This window comes from Neomonachus schauinslandi, chromosome 13 (assembly GCF_002201575.2).
Source record: "Neomonachus schauinslandi chromosome 13, ASM220157v2, whole genome shotgun sequence".
Lineage (NCBI taxonomy): Eukaryota > Metazoa > Chordata > Mammalia > Carnivora > Phocidae > Neomonachus > Neomonachus schauinslandi.
Window position 1 is genome coordinate 48,334,965 of NC_058415.1, and position 5,609 is coordinate 48,340,573.

At 37.6% G+C, this 5,609-nt stretch overlaps 1 non-coding gene across 1 annotated transcript; it reads right to left on the reverse strand.

The window, feature by feature from the left end:
- Window positions 1-369: 369 nt before the first annotated feature.
- On the reverse strand, window positions 370-472 carry LOC123326553. The gene has a single exon (XR_006541173.1). It is a non-coding gene; the product is annotated as a U6 spliceosomal RNA (small nuclear RNA).
- Between the last annotated feature and the right edge of the window lie 5,137 nt (window positions 473-5,609).

The window sequence follows — 5,609 nt, forward strand, 5'->3', positions numbered from 1 at the left end:
CTCTTATTCCTACAGCCTTTTCTGGCCTCCTCTCCTGACCTTCCACCTTGCTCAATTTCCCTTTAATGGGAAATTGTTTAATGAAACATTTGTTTGATGTTTCATTTGTTTGATGAAAAGTTCTCTCATCTCTCAAAACTGTGTTCCTTAGGGACAGTCTTAATCCATCTCACACCTTGGAAGGAACACAGCCCTCCTTGAGAATTATAAAATATACATTGGGATGTCAAAAGCAGTTACTGTCTGGCCTTAAGGACTCTTGTCTTAGACTGAAACAGATAAAATCCCCAGATTTATATTTTAACATATATAATTTTATCTACTGGCCCTGAGTTATCCTTAAGAAGTCATAATTTTCCTTCTTTTTCTTTTTTAATGGAACACTTAATGAATTTGAGTGTTATCTATGTGTAGGGATCATGCTAATCTTCTCTGTATTAGTCCAATTTTAGTATATATACTGCTGCAGTGAGCTTCCTCTTCTCTTCCCTTCCCTTCCCTGTCCTTCCCTTTTTTTTTCTTTCTTTTCTTAGAAGGGGATTTCCCACTTATGTATGGTCTATTTGCAATAGTTTAAAACTCCATTTTACTTTAAGCAGATAGACTTTTTTTTTTTTTTTAATTTCTTGCCTGGAAAAAATCTTGCAAAGCAAATCCAGCATATAAAAAAGAAAAATCAAAGCTGCTCTTGTTGAGGGGTACGTGGGTCTAAACCTCTGACTGCTCTTTTATCCCCATTATTTCTGTGGTCCCTACTGCAGTAGCTCCGAGGAGCCCCAGGCCTGGGGAAGCACATTTGAGAACATTTGGGTTAGTGAAATGAGTTATTAACTGGAACTCTGAAGTTTTAGCTTTAGTTTTAACATTAAATTTGCATGTGTCACTGATAGGGTTAATTGTTTTATCTGTAAAACAAAGGTTTAGAACAGTGGTTCTCAATTATGGCTGCATGTTAGAATCACCTGGGGAGCTTTTAAAAATCCTGATGCTTAGGCCTCACTCCCTACCAATTAAATTAGAATCTCTGGGGCGTGACCCAGGCAACAGGCATTTTTTAAAGCTCCCTAGGTGATTCCAATTTGCAACCAAGTTTCAAAACCTCCAAAGAATTTTTGAGCAATAATATTCCACAAGTCCATGGGGCTGTGGAGCTTGTTTTGGTAGAGGTAGTTAAAATGTGCAGTCTATTCATGGATAGATAGTACTTAGTGAGGAGCTGGGATGAAGGTGGGCATAAAGATTGGAAAGGAGGAAAAAAGTTTTTTGATTATCTTAATAGCTCAGTGTGTTGGGCAAAACACTTAACTTTGTTATATCCCTGATGGGAGTGATTTTAACTTCCTGTAAAATGACGCTCTCAACTGAGAAATCATATTTAAATGCAATGTTATTATTTTTATACCAATACCATCACCATCTGCTAATATGATCAGTCAAGAATTACACCTAAGTATTTTATTCATAAAGGAAATAGAAAAGGCAGATTGACTACTGAAATGTAAAATATGGTTAATATTCCTCAGTTGGTGGTATAGATTAAAGATAGATTGAAGCAACATGTTGATAACAATGGAAATCTCTGATACTGAGATGCTGTGTTAAAAGTGCGTCCGTCAAAAAGGCAAAGAAAAAAAAAACCCAGGATTACTGCTATGAGCTTCTTGTCAGTTATGAAAAACTATTGTTTCAACTGAGTTTTCAAATTAGGAAAAAAAATTCACAGTATTGGTAAGCAATTGATCCTAAAAAATATACAAATTGGATGACAATATCTAGGCTATAATCTCCAAAGTAAAATGAATTTATTATGATTGGATAAATTACAATGAATACCAAGTGGTTTAAAAATGAGAGCACAGAGCAAAATTATTGATTTTACATTTGTTAGATGTATAACTAAACAGAAAATGCCTTTTCATTTTCTTATTACCAGAGCCATTTACTTATTTTGTCTCACATTTGTGCCGCTAATAGGTGTTCAAGATTTGTGTGCTTTGATCTCCCCTTTTAACAGAGTAGCTCTTTTCTGGAAGTTGGTGACATTTAAATAAAAGAAAAAGTGCAGTTATCACTTATAGCAGGGAGATATATTAATAATTTTATACCTCGTTCTTAGGCTTTTTGCTGGAATAGATTTATCAACAACAGAATAAAAAAATAATTTTATACATTTTCTGGCTGAAAGTTCAGCCAGTGCTTAGTGTTTTTGTGTTCTAGTTCTCCTTACCCTAGGGAAAAGTTTACACAAGCTTTTTTTTTATGTGGAAGTGTCCCCAAAGATTGGACAATAAGCCCCAACATTGACTTGACAGATGAGGAGAAAGTCCACAGGGATAATTGGACAACATGGAGTAGAGCCAGTAACAACACCAGCCACCTCTGAATGAGGTCTGTTAACAAGGACAGTGACTACTTTTAGCCATGGCCATGAATGACCCCTGATTGAGAATTTGCTCTATTTTTCTTGGACTTTGTAAGTTCTGATGTCTTGGTACAATATGAAATGAATGAATGAGAAGAATGGGGTTGAGGGACCGGGGGAGGGAGGGGGGAGGAGAAAGGGAGAGAAAGGCATGTAGGGGAGTGGAGTGTACTGAAACACAAAAAATTATTGATGTTAGTCTTTTCACCAAACTTGGTCAGTGGAGCTAAATATAATTTGATTAGATAAGTTAAAAGCACATACCATTTTCCATACGTCATGTGTTATATAGCACAATTCTTAATTGTCACATACCTTTGAAAGTGTAAATCGGTACAAATAAAGCTCAATATTTGGTAATTAGTGAGTTATCTTTTTTTAGAGAATGAACTTCTAAACCACCTCCATGGAGTTTTCTTAGTTTGCCCAGTTCCATAGTGATCCCTTTCTACTCTGAACTTAACTTACTGTCTATACCATTCATTTCGTGACTTATTAATACACTGTTTTGTGGGTTTTTTGTTTGGTTGGTTGTCTCATCATTTAACCCGCATTTAATTAACATGTGATGATTTTAAGCTTCTACTGTGATAGCAACTGCCTAAAAAAAAGAAGTTGAACAAGTGAAGGTGAAAACATAGCTCTAGACTGTGTTGTCCAAGAGCAGGAACTAACAGTACCATTTATCCATGTGTTTTCAGCAACCAGTACGGTAGAGACACATGGAAAGTAGTCAGGACCTATTTGTTGAATGACTGCATGAATAGATGAGAAACTAATACAGGTGAAGGCACAGATGCACATAGCCATTTGAAAAGTTGATTCATTCATATCTCAGGGAAGATTAGTCTATTACACCTAGATACGAATTGCTAATCCAGCACAAGGTGTGCTTTTTACTAATATATTTAGGCAACCAGTCTGATTAATGTCGATAATAGAGGGAACTTTGATCCGAACTCACAAATGAGAAGCCCACTTCTTAATTTTTCTTTTTTTTTTTTTTTTAAAGATTTTATTTATTTATTTGACAGAGAGACACAGCGAGAGAGGGAACACAAGCAGGGGGAGTGGGAGAGGGAGAAGCAGGCTTCCTGCTGAGCAGGGAGCCCGATGCGGGGCTTGATCCAGGACCCTGGGATCATGACCTGAGCCGAAGGCAGTCGCTTAAACAACTGAGACACCCAGGCGCCCACACTTCTTAATTTTTCAACCAAGTGTCGTATTTCGTATTTGTTTATTTTTCTCTTTTCTGCAAAAATGAAGATAGCAATTCCCTCACCAATACTCACACTCCATTTTCTCTCAAGCTCCAGCTCTTAAGCTCTGTTATTCTTCTCTAAGTTTATGTCTTTATTTGCCCCGAACTATCCTATCATGCCAATTCACTTTATCTCATGTGGACCTGAGAGATGAAGTCTAGAGGTTCTTTTGGTGGAAAAAGATGTTAGAAACTTCTTGTACAGTATTTCTGTGACAGTTTAATTTTTTGGCAATTCTCCCATTGAGATACGGGGTCTCTGTCCACTCCCCTTGTACCTGGGTGGGCTAGTGACTGCGAAAACCAACAGAGTATGGCAGAAGTGATACTCTGTGGCTCGTGAGACCAGATCATAAAAGGCCCTGGGTGTTCTGACTTGTTTGTTGGAACAATGAGATGCCATGTGGGAAGCCCGACTATGCTGAGGGCCCAGGCTAGAGAGGCCATGCATACGTGTGCTCAGCTAATCACTTCACCTGCGCCAACTTTGCAGCCTTCCATTCCAAGGTGCTGCATGTGTGTGTGGGTGAAGGCACCACCTTGAAAAGTGGGTCTCTAGCCTCAGCTGTCCTAGCTCTAGCTATTTGAATCACTGGCAGCTGAGGCCCAAAATATCAAAGAGCAGAAACAAGCTATACTCTGAATTTTTGATTCACAGTCTTTGTGAGCATAATAAAAATTCTTGTTTTATTCTATCAAGTTTTGGGGTGATTTTTGTATGTGAGAATAGTAACTGGAACAATTTCAAGACCAGATTTTGTATACTGAAAGATAGACTTTATTTTAAACAATTATAACCAAACGATGATTGTATTTTTCCTTTTATAAGTAATATATCATTCTTGGGGTACCTGGTGGCTCAGTCAGTTAAGTGTCTGACTCTTGATTTTGGCTCAGGTCATGATCTCAGGGTTGTGAGATCAAGCCCTGTGTCTGGCTCTGTGCTGGGTGTGGAGCCTACTTAAGATTCTCTCTCTCCCTCTCTCTCTGCCTCTCCCCTCTCCCTCTCCAAAAAAAATTGTAAGTAATATATCATTCTAAATTTAATCTGGGAAACTTCAAATTTACTTATATTCTCTACTATTTTAAAATTTGAAAATGATAAATTCAGTGGCTTGTTTGAGCATATTTTAAGCATATTTGGAAAATGTCTTAATGTTATTTTTAGCTCCTGCTATTTTTGAGGGGGGTTGGGAATAAATATAAGTTCCTATAGAGTGCTGTTTCTACTTCACCATACCTGGAGTAACCACAATGGAGGCCTGACTTGGCCCAGAGTTCCCTGAAGGCCTTGTTCCTGGCTTGGGTCATTTTTCTACTGGACTCGCTTCTGGCATATGTTAATATATATATGACAAAATAAAAAGTTTACATGGTTAAATAATTGGGGAATATTGTATCCTATATGCTCTTCTTAGAGAGTCATAAAGAACATTAGTATATTGAATAATCTAAAAGGTCCTAAGATAAGGACCTGTTTAAACCAGTGTTTCTAAACTCTTTTGACAACCCCCAGGTCATTTGACCACAGAACTCTTTTATAGAATACATTCTTTTAAAAAATTTTTTAAATTTTTAAATTTTTAAAAAAAGATTTTTATTTATTTCAAAGAGAGAGCGAGAGTGAGAGCACGAGAGGGCAAGCATGAGCAAGGGGGCAGAGGCAGAGGGAGAAGCAGACTCTCTGCTGGGCAGGGAGCCCAAAGTGAGGCTTGATCCCAGGACCCTGGGATCATGACCTGAGCCGAAGGCAGACGCTTAACCCACTGAGCCACCCAGGCACCCCTAGAATACATTCTTTAATGTCAGTGTTTTCCATCAGCTCTTTAGAAAATGTGGATTGATGTAGATGGGTTAGTTATTAGCAAATATTCAAAGAGCTTGCTTCATTTTTTTCCTTTAATTTATATATAACTCTTCAAATGT